Genomic DNA, 20,584 nt, shown 5'->3' on the forward strand with positions numbered 1-20,584 from the left:
GAATGTTAGCAAGAATTGTTGTAGGATCTGAGTGCAATCCAACTAATAGAAAAACAGATTCAAAAAGTAATGGTTTGAAAAGTGTAAATATTCAAATGCCTTAAATGACAGTATCACCCATCAATATTATAAGATTGATAAAGAATAAGGGTTGTTGTGCCTATCTGTTATAAAAGATAGGTCATGCTGAAAATTAGGTATGACTTATTTCCAAAATTAAATACAGTAGAGGAAGTACCACAACCTTTTTAATTGGTCCTTCAAGACTTTTGTCATTTAGAGACAAGTTATCAGATTTAGACAGGAAATAATTACACATTTTTTTCTGCTAGTTAATTGGTTTGGTCAAATGAATCAGTTGGTTTGATTCTTTGGTTTACTGTGTGACTGGTGAATCTGTGAGAAACTTCTCTTGCTTCCTAATATAAAAATGCTGTAACAGTGATTCTAAAATAAACTCATTATCACAATAAATATGCAGGTCTAAGAATATGTTCTTTCATAGCGCATATTGTGACCAGCACTGTTCTTGTCTGTCGCTATAGGACACGAGAAAGCAAACGCGAGCCACTTGCTACCTTGCAAGGCAAAAAAGAGAGCGTTTATTTTCTGACTCCAACTTTTATACTTCTCCAAAGGTGACAGTGGATTGGAGAGTGAATGGGCCACCTCTCCGAAGACATTGGACAAAGCACTAGTACATCAAGTCTCTCCACCCCCATGGAGGAATGCAAAACAATACGTTATTTACAGAAACTGTGTGGGAAAGTTTCCCAATAGAATGTAAACTCAGAAGGCTTAAGAAAACTCAAGAATCAGGGCGACACTTGTCAACATGGATAGGGTGATGAAGTGCGCCCTCAACAAGTTTGTGTGCACACCACACCAAGCTGTGTGGTGTGGTTGACATACTGGACGGAAGGAATGCCATTCAGAGGGACTATGACGGGCTTCAGAGATGGGCCCACGCAAATCTCATGAGGTTCAACAAAGTAAAGTGCAAGGCCTTGCACCAGAGTTGGTGCAATCCCAAGCATAACTGCAGTCTGAGTGGGAAACGGATTGAGGGAATCCCTGATAAGAAAGACTTGGGGGTGTTTGTGGACTAGAAGTTCATTCTGTGCCCACAGCCCAGAAAGCAAATTGTATCCTGGGCTGCATCATAGGCCAGCAGGATGTGGGAGAGGATTCTGCCTCTCTGGTGAGACCCCACCTGCAGTGCTGTATCCAGGTCTGGGGTCTCCAGCTTGAGAAAGACATGGATCTGCTGGAACAATTCCAGGGGAGAACCATGAAATTGATCACAGGGCTGGAACACCTCTCCCATGACCACAAGCTGAGAAAGCTGAGGTTGTTCAGTCTGGCATAGAGAAGACTTCAGGGAGAGTTTATAGCAGCCTTTCTGTACCTGAAGAGGGCCTGCAAGAAAGCGGGAGAGGGATTCTGTACAAGGGCATGTAATAGTAGAATGAGAGGAAATGGCTTTGGGCTGAAGGAGGTTTATATTAGACATTGGAAGAAATTGTTTACTGTGAGGGTGGGAAGGTACTGGAACAGGTTGTGCAGAAAAGCTGTGAATGCCCAATCCCTGGCAGTGTTCAAGGCCAGACTGGGTGAGGCTCTGAGCAACCTGGTCTGGTGAAAAGGGTCAATTTATTTGAAGTATGCTTTTTGCGCCAGAGTGGGTTCATAAAATCCATTCATTTACTTGAGATATTTTCTAGTGCTCTTCAATCAACTGATGGAACAAGAGGTAGGTAATTGAGAATGAATGCCAAGTAGTCAAGATTCCTAGTTCATAAAGCTGATAACTGTGTGATTACATTTGTCTCTTTACATCTCGTATGGTTTCTGGTCTCCCCTCTTTACAAATCTTTAAAATAAGAACATGTATTACTCAACAAATACCACATCTATGCTAGTGCTGATGTATTTGCTTCTGATCAACTACAAAATTGCAGAAATGGAAACAACTTAGAGCTTGATTTTGAAGGCATATTTTTTCTAATAAGAAAAAAACCCTAACCCACATAATGAATTCAAATTAGTGAAGCATGAGAACATCTCAATTGATTTTTTTAACTGTATGAATGATGAATTCTGATGTCTAGTGATGTCTAGTAATATCTAGTAAACAATCTGCCTCTTCTATTTTTGGTTTACCTTATCGATCCATTACCATTATCACTCTCCTACACAGTCTCTCCTATTCCCATTCAAATTAATTTCTTAGTACACAGTGGAATATAAAGACTCTGGAGAATGATTCGCTTTTGTAGTATCACAATTGCATTTTGGATTACTTAATCAGTAGGGCAATAATGATATAAGCAAATGCACCACAGGTCGTGTTATTCAAAGACATCTACACAGAAAACAGGTTTTACCACCTGAGGATAGGATACATTTGAAAATAAATTTTAAAAATGGTTTAAGTTGCAGATGCCCTATTGAATGTATCCCAGTGAAACTGAAGCAAATCTATCATCTCTAGCTGCCCAACTGGAGAAGACTTGAGTAGATTTTTGTCTTCAGAGAGTGTAAAGAAGTGCCAAAAACCCCGAAGGCCCTTTTGGACAGTATTAAAACCCTTGTGTATTTTCTTGATACAAAGTTAATCTCAATGAGGAGGTATACTTTAAGAAACAGTACTATTATATGTACATTCACTTTTTTTTTTTTTCCTTTTTTCAATTGCAAGAAGAATCTCAAGTCTGCAGTCCATATATGTTTTTCAACCTGGTGTTATTTTTTCATCTCTTTAATAACACATATTTTTCATTTTATATACATTTCAGTTGCTCACATCCCAGCAAAGCTTTCTTGCAAACCATGAGTCATTTATATTTACTGTATAAAAATTCATGTCCTCACACAGCTACTGGATGCCCATGATTTTCCTCCATTCTCTTTGTATCTTCTTCAAGTATCCTTTTTCATTTATCTTGTTGGAATTCTTTCCTAAATAATCAAGGTTTCAAAAGCATGAATGAAGTTCTCTTTTGTAGTCTAATAATTTACTTGCAGCTTCAGTGTTGGTATCTCCTGCCAACCAGCTGAGTATTATACCAGTGCACAGCTTACAAATTGCAGTAACTGATCTTCAGATAGATATGAGACCAAATTAAAAACAATACTATAAATCCTCTTGCTTTTGAAAGCAAAATTCTTTTCACTGTTTTATTTAAATTGTTCCCATGTATTTTTAGCGTGGAAACAAATTTAGAAGTTTCACCTATTGATTTTGTAGGACGGTCATGCTGTGGTCAGACTACTGAATGACAGAGAAGTTATGCTGACAGGAAATTCATAATGAAAATGGATGAGAGTCTGATTATTTGCAAATTCCTTCTTTTTCACACCGCTTTTACTTCTCAGACTTGTCAGCGTTGTTATCCCAGCATTGTTAGGTGTTTGCTAAATTTTTGTTTAATTACAAAAAATTAATAGTATGAAATAGTTGGCATTTGCTAGGTCCCTAAGGTGCCTCTGTAAGATTTTTTTGTAATAATGTTTCAACCCCATTCTGTATTTGCATGCATTTTTGGCAGTTCCTGAAATCACTTTGCTCACACAAGAATATTGTTTTGTTCTGTATTCAGTTATGACCTCTCGTTAATGAACTTGGAAGCAATTGGAGCTGAAATACATTTGCTGGCACAGCCTTTAGACTGCAGAATATATTCTTCTCCAGCAGTGAAGCCTTATAAATTAGCATGCAGTGATAAGCATGTAATGAATTTAACATCAATATTTAAGAATATTTATTATCCTTTCCATTTTCCCATATTTCAGCTGAGATGTCACTATATAATCTAACCTGATAGAGAAAAAAAAGACTATTTATTTTGCACTGGGGTATGGTCTTCTATGTAGCATGCATAGCTATTTGGTTTCTGGACTTGATGTAGTTTTTACTGCTTTTGTGTACCTATCAAATGGTATCACCAAGAATCAAATTGCAGTTTGTCTGGCCCCAGATAGAACTGCCTAACAGTGTGAAAAAAATGATTGTTGTCTGACACAACTTAAGACATGCCTGTCTTAAGACCTGTGACAGATAAACATAATAAAATGAAGCTCGAATTTCTGGTTTGTTTTTTGTTGTTTAGTTCTTTCCTTGATGCAACTTTACTGCTAAGTGCATGCAATGTTATGTGTTTGCTTTGGAAGTATTTAAATGTGGGTTTCTTCTGTGGATGCCAGCTGTTTCAAACGCAAGAATATATTTTGTTGCATTTTCAGGAAAAAAATATAGATCTCTGAAAATCCTAGAATTTCATATTGAGAAATGCCTTGCAGTTTAATTTATTTAGAATTCAGATTTGCTTAAATTTGTTTTCCCTAAGTCAAAAAAAAAGAGGGTTTTTTTCCCTAAATTCTTCTAGCCTGAAAGTAAGGAGAAACCCATACCTTCCTTCTGTGACAAAAGTAATTTACAGACATAACCCTTTTACAAATTAATTCTGAAATTGGAAATAGGGGCCCACAATTGTCAAGGAGCAATTTTGGGAGCTTCATGAGAATGAGAAAACCAGCGTATGCTGGGTTGACCCCATGACTGTCCACCACATGCCCATGAAGCTGCTCTATCATTCGCCTTTCCCAGCTTCACAGAGGGAGGAGAATACAATGAAAGGATCATGGAATGAGATAAGAAAAGGAAGGGATCACTCACCAATTACTGTCACAGGCAAAACAGACTCCGTTTGGGGAAATCACTTTATTACCAAACGCAGAATAGGGTAATGTGAAATAAACCCAACTCTTCAAGCACATTCCACCAGCCAACCCTTTCTTCTTCACAGGCTCAAATTCATTCCCAATTTGTACTACCTTCACCCTCCCAGTGGCACAGGGTGACAAGGAATGGGGCTTGTTGACCCTCTCAACAATATGCTATCTCTGCTGCTCCTTCCTTCTCACTTCCTTCTCACTCTCTTCCCCTGCTTCAGCATGGGGTTCTTCCCATGGCAGTCAGTCCTCCACAACCTACTCCAGCATGGGTCTTTGTCCTTCCCAGGGGTTGAAGTTCTTCACAAACTACTCCAGCATGGGTCCCTTCCATGTGGTGCAATCTTTCAGGAAAACACTGTTCTAGCATGGGTCCCCCTCCGGGGATGCAAGTCCTGCCAGAAAATCTGCCGCAGCATGGGCTCCTGTCTCCATAAGGCCACAGGTCCTGACAGTAGTCTGCTCAAGTGCAGGCTTCCCATGGAGTCACAGCCTCCTTTGGATATCCTCCTGCTCCATGATGGGGTCCTCCATGGCCTGCAGGTGGGATCTCTGCTGTACCACAAACCTCCACAGGCTGGAGGGGCACAGTTCCCTCACCCTGGTTTTCATCACAAGCATCAAGGGAATCTCAGTTCCTCCTTCCTTTCCTTTTCCACTGACTGATGTCTTCAGGGCTGTTCTCCCATTTGTTTTCTGCTGTTTTTTGTGCAGAAGGGTTTTTTTCTCCCTTCTTAAATAAGTCATTTCAAAGGCACTAGCACCATCATTTATTGGCTCTGCCTTGGCTTGTGACAGCCAATGCCTAGCTGTCATTGGCTCAGTCAGACATGGAAGAATGGAGAAACATTCTAGCGCCTTCACTCATGCCTTTAGTCACCCTGTTATCAAAACTTAGCAAACCCAATAAACAGTATTAAAAATATCTTTGGCACCCTAAGATTGAAATATGTCCAAGTCATGATTTAGAAATACATCATTCTGGGGATTTTAAGTACTGCTATATGTCAATAAATTATAAATATATGCAAAAAACTATTTAGTTGTTCAGAGTTTTATTTTAATGTGTTTTGTTGATCTTTGTATATAAAATAAGTATTTATAAAATAAATACTATATATTTTATAATTTTAAAACAATAATAGTCATGTATATGTATAAAGGATGCAGCACAAGTCTTTTGAATTAACAACTGCTATTCATATATGAAACTGAATCTAACAGTGCTTAAATGGAAACTTTGGAAATTTGCCACGTATGTTACCTCATTCCAAGTTGAACATTCACAATACCACGTGAATAAATACCACTAAGTTACAGCATTAATGACATTAATTCACAATAGCAATTTGAGCAACTCTCAAATTTGTTTTATAAAGTGAGAGAGTGACTCAAAACTGAAGAAGACTTTAGCTGTTAAAAGTTGTTTGAAGCCCATTGACCATGAACCACACTACTGAATAATGCAGACAAAGATAATGAACTGGAGACAAATGAGCCCAAGCCAGCCCCTGCTGAGTGCCAGGAGAATATGTTTATTCGGTAGATTTATTATCTCAACATCTTTTTGCAGTGACCTGCAATTTAGAGAAAAACCACAAAATATTTATAATCTGTGTGGTTTTATTTGTAACTGCAGGACGATGTTACTCTTTTTCTAGGGCAGATGTGAGTAGTTGTCTGTTAAAGATGGTAGAATCAGTTTGCTAGTTTCCTCTTTCAGGTATGTGAAAGTAATTAAGAATTTGAATAGGAATACCAGTCAAATATGTTCTTCAACAAGCAGTTGAGACTGTTAATCTATCTTCAGGGCAACAAACCCACTAATTTCTCCAAAGGCTGTGTTTTGAGACAGTCTTCCTTTCATAGAAAACCTTGCTTTATAAACATTGTTACTATTATTTGTTTAATGCCCTACTATTAAAAGGAAGTGTAGGAAAGAGTTGCTTAATGCAGGACTTAAGCACTTTCATACAGAATTACCATGAAACCCTATTCTTGAATTCTGTAAAGTATTAGAGTAACTGGCTGAGTTAAGGTTCATTCATTAGAGTCTGTGCTGGATAGAAACTCCTTCATTTTGCTCTTCCAAAGTACAGTGTAATTAATAGTATTTTTTATTTTCTTTTTTGTCAATTTCCACTTCAGTGATACATTATTTGGAAAATGAAATAAAAAATTTTAGACATATAATTACTTCTATATATTTATATAGTTATAAAACGTATAATAAAACATTAAAAAGCTTAAAGGCCTTTCAGATTCAAATATGAGTTCAATATATTTTTCTTTTAACTCCATAAACTACTTAATGTCCACTGCTTTATAGTATTTTTCACTTTCAGGCAGCTCCTAGGTATACACCGTCTTCCTCTTCAGTCCCCAGAAAGGCATCCTTCCCAGCAGTGGGACTTTTGGCCAAACAAAGAAAATGCAGTTAGATCTTTTACTATTAATGGTTCATCAACAAGAGAGCTGGTCATGAAGGTCTTGAATGGGTCCAAGAGATACTTTTCTTCACATTCCCCTGTACTCTAGAATCTTATTTCCATTAGCATATGGATTTAGGCCTAGGATTTCATATTGTCAGAGAAAATCTGTTGCACAACATCTTATATTTTGAGAACATCATTTAAATTACACAGTTTTGCAATTAAATCCTCAATTCTTCTTCCCTAAACATATGCAAGGATTGCAATAATAGCATTTTTTGCTATTATTTTTTTTTTCTGCTGCTAATGCTAAAAGAAGCAGAGAGTTATCTCATTTCTTGGCTACCCTTTCAACGTCCAGTGAAACCTGAAATACTTCTGCACTGAGGTGACTACTTTGGTAAACAAAGGGTGAATGGCCAGGCCCAAAATATTGTGATCACTAGTGGTTTACACAGTGGACATTTCTTCTGAACATAGAAATATTTTTATATTGTGAGGATGGCCAAACACCAGCAGAATTTGTCCTGACAAGCTGTGGAATTTTCTTCTGTGAAGATATTCAAAACCCAGCTTTGTAGCACTAGTTGAGCAGTAGATTCCATGAGATGAACTCAAGAGGTCCTTCTCTGCATTAATGATTCTTTGATTCTGGTAGCTTTTGGGAAAGGTGAGAACAATATGCTTTTTTACTTGCTTACATGCAGTGTGTTCACTGCTTTTTCTGGAAAACAAAAGCTTAGCTCCTGAATTCTGTGGGTAGTGGTGATATAGGTATTTATAAGGGCCTGGTTTGGTGGTAGGAAGGAGAGAAGAGGAGAAGAACAAGGAAAAGGAAGATGTCGTTTTAGTTCATTCCTTGTTTATTCTGCACAGGGCTATCACCAGTTTTTATCAATATAACACACATGTCAGTTAATTAATGGTATTCAACAAGTTCCTATGAGCCTGTGCATACTAAACAATTAATACATTTTAATATCCAAATGAGAAAGTGTTATTTTGTCTGTCATTTAACATATATTCATAAATAATCATGCATACAAACATATTAAATCATGGAGAACAGTAATGAGTAATTTTCAAGTCGTAACAACCAGCAGGATTCAATTGGAATATACTGTTTGGCCTACTTGGCCTCATTAAAACTTTCGAAGAAGGGGCAGCATGTCCTTTTTAATCTGTTTCTCAATGAATAGTAGTAAATAAATGAACATGAGATTGGTGGGTATGACAAATTAATATGCACACTGCCAACTTATAAACACAGCATTGCTTAGGGAATTACTATCTGAATATATACAAGCAATTACATGTTTTAAATTATTTATTTCATTTCCCAAATAATATACCATCAAAGTGGAAATTGATAAAAGAGAGAATACAAATACAATATTATATTAACTTTTTACAGAACTTATTAAGTGGAGGGCCCCTTAATGAGGAAATTAATGAATGAAACAGTTCATTATGGCTAAGCATTCTTTGTTGTCGTTAAGAATTTGCTAGCATAGACCTGTTATAGTCAGTTTAATTATGATTAATATCTTATCTTGAATTCCATCTCCATTCAGATCTGAGAAACAAATGCAAACCCTATTACATGATCAAAGTTCATAAAATAGGGTAAGCTGCTGATGACCTTATATTTTATTCATTTTCCCATTCATATTTATCAGTTTTTATAAGAACTAGTGTCCATCTTTCAATAGTTTTTAAAAATGCATTTATTCATGGCATGTTATACAATCTCCTGTTCTTCTTAGAAGCAGGATCCTATGTTGAAGATTAAATGTCTCAACAGCTTTATTTCCTTTTTTCAAATTCAGTAGCTACTATTTATTCTCAATTTAAAGAAAGATAATCTACTCTTAGTCTCTAAGATTTACTCCAAGTAAGATTTACTAAACTGTCTAATTTATATTTATTTTATTTAGTCAAAGAACTCATAACCATCAGTGCAAATTGTACTTCAGCTGTAATCAAGGTTTAATCTCTCAGTTCTGTGGGGTTTTCTTTCTCTGTATGTGTGTCCATGAATTGGCAAATGGGGAGTATTTTTTAATTAATTTGTGTTTCTAAGGACCTGATGGTAATAATTGGCCCAGAATTTCCAGTACTCCAGTACTTAACTATATATGGAATCAATAAAATCTTATCCACTTACGAGCTAATAGTTCAAGCTAAAATAGTTCCCATGCCGTCTTTGGTTGTGTGGTACTGGTTACATTAATATTATAATTTTATTCTCTAGTTTCCTTCACAAAACACCTTAAAAAATTGTGCACTCAGACTCTCCATCTGTAATTCCTCTTCCCTTCAAGCCTCCACCTTTCCAGAGAATTATAGTTCTAAAAGGAATGAAATTTCTTTGGCTTTCATTAAGCATGAAACCGAAAGAACTGGATGGTTTGTGATAACTGAAAGAAAAATTGACTACACATATGAGTAATGGGCTCTAGAGGATGTAGGAAGAAAATCTATAGTGTCCCAGCTTTAGTGCTTCCATTGCTCACAAAAAACTTTGTTTTCTCTTGCAGAGTTTCAAAACAAATTATTTTGCCATTCCTACAAAATCAATATATGGGATGATTTGGAAACAAAAAAAATGAAAAATTTTCACCTGTTTCTCATATGTATTAATATAAGCCAACAGTAATATGAACATAAAAATACAGCCTTCTAGAATCTTTATAAGAGCCAGACTCTAAGGGGAATTTGGATCTGCAACTTCTTTTTAATGTAACTTCTAATAATTCTTAAAATGTTATCAAAATAGTGAATCTATATTGTACATTCTCTTTAACTGGAATGTCATTTTCATATCAGTATTTGAGAATAGGGACTTGGTCTGTGCAATTGAAAATTACTTCACTTAAATTTACCTACACTGGGAAAATTTTCTTAGTCACAAGTATTTGTGCTGTGTGTAATTGGTTTTTTGATGTGCTCTTCAACACCAAAATGTTGTGAGTTCAGTTCAACTTGTCTCAGCTGTGTTTGGGACCAAAATCTTCTGAAGTCCTTTGAATCATTCTCTACTCTGTGTTTGTTTTTCCAAAAAGTGAAGAATTTCAGTTTTCCTGATAATTTGAAAACCATCTTGTTCCACTTCAGATCCCTACTATAACTAGAAACACGGGTATCTCATCAATGTATAAATCTGTGAAGCCGAAGTAGTCTGTATGAATGAACAATCTGAAAGATGACATTTTAGTTATGACCTGCCATAGGTATTTAGGGTCATATGTTCAGGAGCTTGTGATGTACATGAACATTGTTTTTCAGCAGTCTGCATTACTGACTTTATGAGTCTGCCCTTTTGAAAAGCACCCTCTATCACATTTATGATGTTGTCTTATTTAAAAATGGGTACTGAAGTCTGCTGAAGGTTTGATTGTACTGCTATGATGGTCCCAGCAGTAAATCCCATGAGGACAACATCGGTTTGACCAATGATTTTTGTGTTTTATTGCGGACTTTGAAACTCCTTTCCAGATCTTGTCTAAATCTTGTTATTCTCTCACACAGTATTTTCAGCATCCATCTTTCTTTCTTTCTTTCTTCCTTCCTTCCTTCCTTCCTTCCTTCCTTCCTTCCTTCCTTCCTTCCTTCCTTCCTTCCTTCCTTCCTTCCTTCCTTCCTTCCTTCCTTCCTTCCTTCCTTCCTTCCTTCCTTCCTTCCTTCCTTCCTTCCTTCCTTCCTTCCTTCCTTCCTTCCTTCCTTCCTTCCTTCCTTCCTTCCTTTCTGTCCCTCCTTCTTTCCTTCTTTCACTCTTTGTCTTCTCATTATATCAAATCTCAAACCTTTCTTTGCTTACTCTTATCCCTACAGTATTCCCATTTGTTTCCACTTTGCCAGTGCTCACAAGCACAAATACTAATTGGATTTCAACTTCCCAATTATTCCTAATCACAAGTATATCTCCCTGCCTGTGAATACTCTCTCTTACCCACATTTATAAAACTCTCTTTGGCAAATTTGGTTTATGGCAGTTTTTAAACAGTTTTAATTTTACTTTTTTTTTTTATATATATACTATTCCCATTCTGATCTCTGTATATAGGTAACAGACTCTTCAGATCAAGGCTATCACAGGTATCCAGTTGTCATTATTCATCCTATTCATAAAATCATTTTAATGACAAAGTAACTTAACTGTCTAATCACCTCATCACCACTCTGCTTTCATGGAAATATGATGAACATTATGCTAAGAAGCATTTTCAAAATATAAACATCATTAGTGCATGCATCTTTATTCTGTTTGTAAGCTGTCTGATCTCTCCTTTGTAATAAATTATATTAAAAAATTCTGACTCTAATGTTAGTCATGGGCAGTTCAGAAAATACACAGTCCTAAGGATTATTGCAAGTCAGAAAGAAATCATTTTCCTGGGATGAAATTCTCCCCTGACAACATTTACCTTAACTACTTACAGCTGTGTAAGATAGGCAAGAGCTGCCATCTAAGTAAAGATCTGTTTCATTATATTTTGTTTTCAAATAAACGGCTTTAAATATCATGAGTCAACATTCTGAAAAGACTAGATTACCCTTATTTATCTAGTACTGACTTGCTGTGTAACTGGATAGAATAAGATAAATGAGTCCAAAAGGTGGTTCCAGCAGCTACAGCTGCAGAGGTGAGTGTTGTTGTATTGGCAGAACTGTTGGAAGTGATAATTCCTCTGTGCTCCACTGCTCAATATTTTATGCTCAATATTTACTTGTATTATAGCTTATTTCTGCATCTCTTTATTTATCTCTGTGTATGCTGAAAGAAAGAGAGCATGGAGCAAAGTATGACAAGGTATAAGTATTTCAGTATTATTTAAATATACATAGGTAGGATTATATTCACAGAAAAATGTGTATGCCTGGGTAAGGTGGCAGAATCCAGAGCCACTGATTTAGCTGTCTGGAATCCCCACAGAAAATACTTGCTTTATAATGGGATACATCAAAGTCCTTCTGTAAGATACCCAACATAGCCAGTGTTGACTGAGAATCAAACTACATTTCTTTATTCTGTGGCTGAAGGAGATGTGCATCCTGGTTTCCAGAAGCTCCATGATACAGCATTCACTCAGGCTTCATGAGGCACGGCTTGATTCCTGTTTAAGGCTAGTGAAATATTTCTTCTTCATGGAATATGCTATTAATTATCTGTCCCCTACTAAGATTCTGTTGGCCAGGAACTAAGCCAGCCAGATGAAAGGACACAGCAAAGTGCTCAGTCCTAACACACACTTTCCATCTTTAAGGACTTTGCTTTTTTTTTTTTTTTTTTTTTTTTTTTTTTTTTTTAATAATGTGCATAGAAACTGTAGCTCAAAACGTCTTCCCCACTGGACAAAAGATTTCCAGACTGCATTATATTGTTAACAACTTCTCCTAGCAGCCAGGGCATTTGAGGGAAACAAACAACCTTGTTGAAGCCAAGCAAAAAGTGACAGTTTCACCCATTAGGAGGGAAAGGAGGTAGTCTGTGGAGGCATTGGTAGTTCCCAGTTTTGCTGCTCTACTCAGAGGAAAATTCAGCAGACAGGGAATTGTCAGCCACCCACTCTACTATTCCCTGGACTTCCATCCATGTGTGACAGAGTGCAGACTTTGGACCACTCTGAAATTGTCTCCAGCCACTAGCAGCCCAGGTATTGTAGTATTACAGTACCTGCAGAAATTCTGATTCTACTATTTGATCAAATTCTCTCATGAAACCACATAATTTACAATTAAATAAACCATATCTCTATACACTATATTTATATTGTTTTCTTAACATGATGTTGTATAGTCTAATTAACTAGTACAGTGCTGATGCTAATGTTTTCATATACCTACTGAGAAGAGATCTACTTATTCTGAGTGGCTAATCTATTTAAATATGGTCAATCACTAGGCAGTAGAACTGGCAGGTCTACAGTTTTTCACCAAAACAAGAGACTGATCTTCTGGAGAAGTCAGTGGGACTAATATCAATAGTAACAACAGCAGAGATGTGACATTTCCTTGCCCAGAGTTTAATTTATTCTGACTAATGTAAGGAATTTTTTTAACCTTCTGTTCCAAAAGTCTTGGAATCACTGGTATAGACTGGCACAGATGAGACAGTGCTCCAATATAAATTTTTGCATCTCAAACCACAGCAGCAAAAAAAATTTACACAAAGAGATGCAGCATAGAATCTAGATTGTATTTAGAGAGCCATTCCTCAATTTCAGACTGGGGGCAGTGGGGTGGGGTGGAGAGGGTGGGGGGATGGGGTTGGGAATTGGTTTGTGGGTTTTTTTTATTTGGTTGCAGGGGTGTGGGGGTTATTTTTTAGGTTTTACTCATTGTTCAGTATTTGTTTTATGATCATCAGAAAGGTAGTTGTGGAAGTCAGTAATGTTTCCCATGGAGAGGCTGTCAGAATCAGAACCCACTAATAAACATAAATTAGAGTATAACTTATGTTAACCTCACACGAGAAAGCAGGAAAAAATATAGAACGTGTGTCTTGAAATAAACTTTAATAACCATAAAAGGCGCTGTAAAATGGGAAATAATGTGTAATTGTGCCATGGGTGGGAGTCCAGAGGTAATATTTGTTTGTGCTGGTGATATAAAATGGATGTCAAGTGCTGAAGAAAAAAATAGTTTCATGAAAAACTAAGATTTTCTGCTTTAAACTCATTAACTGTCAGTGTGGAGCTTTAATCTACATGATATTTAAAGATGTAATTAAAATAGAGTTTTGGGACTGCAATGGTGAGAAGTTGTAGTAGTAGTATAAAAATTCCAATAATTTTAATGGGTACATTTATGAACTCTGTTCTCTCCAATTAATGTGAATATAAATATGATCCATATCAGATTCTGTTTTGACAAGAAATATGTTTTAGCTTTGTTGTTATAAAGAAGGACTGAACTTTGGCAGTTCATACTTTCAAAAGGCAAAGAAATGATTTGAGGGTTGTGGGAGAGACAGAAGTTTTGATTTTTGAATGGCTTGAATTAGCAGTACTTTGCTTTGGACCAAGCTTATTTTGTGAAACAGGCACAATAACATATATGGCAACAAACAATATGTAAATTGTATCCTGTATATTGTATTTTGGTGAAAGTGGAAGAACAAATGGTTTTGGTTGTGGTTCATGGCAATGATCACTATGCATAAATATCTCTGAATCAGGAAGGTAGGTATATTTTATTTCTGGAATATCCTGTTTTTCTTCCAGTCAGTCCATTCCTTGAGTGAATCCTTGAAACAAAAAGACCTTTCTATTCAAATTGCAGCTTGATAAGGTGTTTTATCTCATAATTTGTGTTTTTGCACCACAAGTCCATTGTCCACATGCACACACAGAGAGTTTTGATTCTCTTAGGATATGTAAAAAATTTTACTGTTTTGATGAACTTTGACACAAAATTCCTAAATTACAAAATTCACTAGAAAATAATGTAGGTGGATTCTTTGTGGATAATTTGGGGCTAGTTGTTTCATGAAAGACTAAATTGTTTGCTTTACAAGGTAAACAATGCTGACATTATATCTCAATCCCTCAGGTGTTTCCATTTCTTTTTTAGGTTTAGGAAAAATATTCAATTACAGAGCCATTGCTCCACCAATAACTTGGTGGAATTATTCAACAGTAAATTTTGTGCATAGAATCAATTGCTATTTTTACAGCTGCCTCCTTACCACAGTTTCAAGAGGAAAGTTTTGTAAATGTTGTGTATGTTTACCAGCTTAATTCTCATCAGATAATCTTCATGCTGCAAAGCATTCTTCCATACCACCTTCTCAGGATTTATTATTTTAACTCAAGACAATTGTTCCGGATTGAAGACAAATACAAAATATTATTTTCTTGTTTGCTCTTTGTATCATGCAGCTTACCTGATTAACTGCTATTAAAACAAATTATTACAAATACTCATCTTTTAAGGCAAGTGAAAAGAGTAGTTTGTAACTTCAGTGGTGCCAATGGGAATATATTTGACCTCTCGTCTCCAATTCTGACATTGTTTAACCATATCCCACAACTAGAGAATTTCAAGTATTTGTTCAGAAGAGCCATTCATAATTGCCTGGTGTAAGCCTGCCTTTAGGATGCAAAGCAGAAAACAATGAAAATGCTAGTCTGGTGAATTAGAACAGCATCACTTAAATGTATAAATTAAATGGGCCTCTTTTCACAGCTTTCTCTTTCTATTCTGTGAGGCCTCAGCCTGGTGACATCAAAGACAGGATTATGTGAGAAGATAAAAACTTGATCTAATGTCCATGTTTGAAGTCATGAAAGTCCTCTTCTCTTCAAGCCAAAATAACCCTCCTTAAAGCACAATGAGCTCCAGTCCAGGTGCAGGAGGGGGGAAGGTTTCGGCAGGCACTGAAGATATGTCAGAAAAGCCAAAGAGTTGTACATTAAACCATAATCTTCCTAAATGTGCTAAGAGATTGTATGTAGGCTTTAAAAGCTTTGTCCTGTCAATTAGTTTGTTAAATCCTCCATTTAATTTAAGAATGCTATTATTCATGTGGCTGGATTGGCCTCTAATGAGAATTTAACCTGTTTCATGCACTTATAGAGAAATCATCTTCATGATATATGAGGAATTGAAAAGGGGGTACTAAAACACACAGTCATCTAAGAGTACACTGTGAACATATGCTGTCGGTGTCTCTGCATGTAACACTCAATTTCTGATATGGCTCACACTCTACCAATGGATTACGGAAGGATTTATGATGTAGGGCAAAATTGTGACCTTTTTATACTTTAAAACTTTTCCCTCTCTATGAGGGGTTCTTCTTACATTTGAATATTTTCTCATGTGGTGAAATGATCTTCTCTGCAGTCTCTAAAAATTGAGATAAATGGAGACTTTCACCTCATAAAAAAGTACAGTTTCAGTGCTTCATAAAGAAGAGTTCTGTTTTAATGTGAGCATCTCCAAAACATGTCATTAGAAGTACTTGCTCTTATAACAGTCTCAGAAGGATAGTCTCAGAGGGCCAAAGCAAGTGCAACTGTTCAGGTTAAAATGCAAGCTGATTGCTGTAAAATTTAATGGACATCAGATGCTAATGAAAGTGTTTGCCTTTCGTGCAGTCTATGACCTTGCCATGTGGTCATCTTTTTGCACTGCATTTTCAGCTTTTACACATATTTACTACAGAAGAGGTACATAGCAGGTTTTTAGTTCATAACTATGGACAATCAGATGCAAAAAAAACACATGAAAAATAAGTAACAGACCATATGCCTGATATTCACCACAGCCTCAATTCCAGATCAGATAACTCACAATACAATTGTATTCAATTGTACTCCACTGTTGGGGGAAGATTTCTCATGGTTTATTGACCATAACTTTAAAATAATGTATCTATTATGTTACTACTTTTTATTTCCCTTATGTTTCTATAGAAATGGCTGTGTTATTATGGAATATTGGAACAAATATATTTCACTTAATTTGAATTATGATAGAAAACAGAATTGTCTTTTTCAACAATCTGATCTTTTACTTACTTTACATGTACAATCCATGTACTTTTGATGGCTATAATGTAGTTTGATTTCTTTCTTTTATAGTTGTATGCAGGCACACATAATTTCTACTGCCAATTCCCCAGCTCCCTGCCTGACTTATTTTTTACTTAGTGAGGTCATTTCCCCTTTCTCCAACTATGTTTAAGTCACTAAATTCATCCTGCCCTTTTCATTTGTATAAGTTTTAAGACAGGATATTCCTGTTGAATGGGAAGATTTATTACTGCAAGAGTCATGTAAAGGCCATAAGTAGCAACTTCATTGAATTAGTCCCTGACAGACACAGAATGTTTCTTCATGACGTAGGACACAGAGATAAATGCTAATTCTATAGGCATGTAGCATATTAATTAGATTTCACCAGAATACAGAAACATTTAAGATGTGTTTCCAATGGTAATTCTGCTATGACATAACACTTCTGTCAAGTCAGTCTTAGAGGCAAATATTTTCTTCCGGTCTGTCTTTCAGGCAGGACAGTGGCACTAAAGTCATTGGATGAGTACAAAGAAGGGTTTTCATTATTTGGTGATGGTGGGAAGAACCCTCATAGAATATTTTCAAGATGTTAGAATGGGAGTAAGTTTAATCCTACAAGAGGCCCTTGTGGCTTCTTTGTGCATTTGCTGCTCTGGCTGGTCCAGCTGAACCCTTTGAGATCGTTAGGATCCCCCTAAGCATTTTGATGACAAAGCAATTAATGGAAATTCTTAGAATGAGGGCCTGATAGAATATTTTATAAGCTCTTTGCATCCTTTACTTCTTCCATGAAACTTTCATCCTCCCCATTTTCCTGTTTTTTATCACTGCTATATATGGCATCAAGAAACATTTGGTAAGCAGAAAAATTGAGAATAAATAGCTGCATAGCCATGAAGAACTGGGTGGTATCCATTCTAGAGCTGACAGCAGCTGCCTAAATGGGTTAAGTTCAAAGCAACAAAAACCTGACATCTATCCATGTATCCATATCTGGGGCTGGGCACTGCCATCTGCGAGCATCAGGACCTCAAGGCAGAATGAGGCAGTTCTTCCAAGGAGCCAAAACTCCATAGCACTTGGAAATGGGATAATGCTAATTAGAAACTACAGAGCTCAAAGGGATGAGAAGACCTGATTAGCTAGCTTAGCTCAGTAAGAAAATTAAAGTATCTGGCTCAGATAAAACTCAAAGGAAAGAGGAAATCTGTCTGAATTCAGACTGTCTCTGAGGCAGTGCTGGTACCCAAAGCTTATTTGCATGAGAATGCAAGTGGATTTTATCAATGCTTTCTTCAAAGTAGGACAAGTACCAGCAACTACAGCAGAGTTTTATGAACATAATAATGCATTTCATAAGCCTTTAGTTATTTACATTCATCCATTTCTGGGAATTGAATTAGGAGAAAAGTATCGAAAGGTTCTTCCCATGAGAGAGAAGGTGGAGCTTGAACCAATAGTTGTGAGGTTTAGATACAGTCTCTGCCTGTGCTACCAGGCATCTAAGCAAAGTTAGGTTTTCTTTAGTTCTCTGTAAAATACGTAAGTAGTGCCTTTTTATATCCTACAACTCTATCTAGCGTGAAAAAAATCCAACTCAATCTTGACTGGACTCCTTGATTCTCTGAGGGTCTAGTCTGAAAAAAAAAGAACTTTATTTCTCATCTGATTTGCAAGTTCCCCAGAAATTAACATGTAACATTTTTTGTTTGTCTGGGGGTTTTTAGTTTGTTTTGGTTTTGAGGGGTTTTATTTGTTTGTTTGTTTACTTGTTGTTTTGTTATGGTGGAGCTTTTCACTAAGATACTACAGTGTTTTCATTGTTTGGGCTGGTGGGCTAAAAAGGAGAGTTCATGTACACATAACAACAGTATTGACAAGTTCTGTTATCTATAGGGCAGTCTCTGAATGTCTTGGCCATACTGTGTAGGGAATGCTGAGCTCCATGATGGCTTTGATGAATGGAGACGAGAGATCTCTGAAGGCTGCTCTTAGAATATAAGGTTTATTAGGGGTGGTGAAAGGTCTTGCTTGGAGCTGCCGGACGCAGCACGTGGCAAGGCCTGAGGGGATGGGGGAGGGGAGAGACAAGGGGTAGAGAGGATGCTCTAGGAGAGGGTGGAAGTTCCAAGAGGGGACGGGAAGATCCAAGAGGGCATCTGGCCCCTCGGAGACCCCTTATCAGGGGGTTTCAAGGTGGGCTGGAAGAAGACTTGGGCCAATGGGGTCACAGACACCCGATGTTTCAGGGGAGGGTTACAGGTGTGGGATGAACCATACATTCTGGGGGATGAGATGGAACAATCCATTTGACTTTTGGACCCCTCTGTAGGTAAGGGCATTGTCCAACCAGTAGGGGGGATTGTTTTCATCTTGGCTGTACTATTGTGAATCTTTTGCCAGGCAATTGTATTTATCCATCCTTTCCAACAATACTGGATCAAATTAATTGAATCCTTCCTTATATCCATCAAAGATGTGAATGGAAACTGCATTAATCAACCCTTTCTCTTAGTCTTCTGTGGCTACTGGGAGAATTATCACCTGGATGTCAGTGTCCTTACTAAATACTTAATGAGAAATTCTAAAATCAAAGAAACTTGAAAAGTTAAAATGTCTTCAGCAGCACAAAGATCAATTTTGTAAGTTCTCTCTTCTATGTACCCTTTTTAATTTTGATGAAGTCATTGAACACACTTTTCATCCTTTGAGAGACCAGAGTTTATTTCTGTACTGTTTGTGAATCTTTCTCCCCTAATAAGCCAATTCATGCCCAATTCTAATTCCTTTGACATGTCATCTCTAAGTATTATTCCTAAATGACTTTCCAAAATTTTGAGATTGAAGTATTGCATTTCATGAAGCATTGTCAATCTTTGGAACTTTCTATAAAGATGTTCAACATTCTTGCCTTAGATTCTCAGTGTAGTTTTTTCGCATTTCAAATCTGATGGTTTTCTTGTGACGGCATTGTTGGAAAAAAAAATGTAAGGAAAGAAAAAGAGATCCTTAAAGGATCCATTTAAAGAAAATTCTCTTTACTGACCTTGTAGTATTTTTGATAACACTGATAAAAAACATATCATATAGGCAATTAGGATGCTGTCACCTGTATGATGGCCTTGATTTATTTCAGCCTGTGCTGGTACAGCTTTCTTGACTTTAACATTTCCTTCTTAAGTTATGCAAAAGTGCCAGAGATTTTGTTTTTCTTAAATTAATTGTGCAACAGTAAATGATGCTATAGTGCTCTGAATTAAAAAGGCACACAATAATCCCAAGGCAGGGATTGTTGACATTACAATGAAAAAGATCAGAGTGTTGTTCCAAAGAGGTAATTTCCCTCAGAAGAACAGAGTGAGATCTTGGTAGAGTCTTGCAGCTACCATCTTTGCAAAAATGTTACCATAAGATATGCCCTTAACAGCCAGTAGTGACAAATGCCTTTCTGCCTTCTCCTGCCATGAATTTTAAAAAATGCCCACTTACTACTTTTGAGAGTTCCAGAAAACTGCTGGGACACTCAAGATACCTCTGACGACAACATATCAGTGCCATTAGTGTGGTGTCACTCTTTTTCATGGCCATCTAAGCAGCGAGGCAATTTGAATTTTCAGGAAATTAGAGGAATGTGGTTGAATTTAACAGTTTTCTGATTTCTGCTTGGGAGAAATGTATGGTTTTGGTGTTTCTTAGGCACATTAGGAAAATTGAATCTATTGAGAGCAGACTTAACTTCCCCATAAAAAAAATTTCACCCTGAAAAGATTATATAGCTTCAGAGAAAAAATGGCATAAAATCATACAATATCACAATAAATAGGAAATTTCATATTCCAGGAGAACTTAAGAGAAATTCATTGTCAAACTCAGACTATTCTGAGTTTGGGC

Source organism: Taeniopygia guttata, chromosome Z (assembly GCF_048771995.1).
Source record: "Taeniopygia guttata chromosome Z, bTaeGut7.mat, whole genome shotgun sequence".
NCBI lineage: Eukaryota > Metazoa > Chordata > Aves > Passeriformes > Estrildidae > Taeniopygia > Taeniopygia guttata.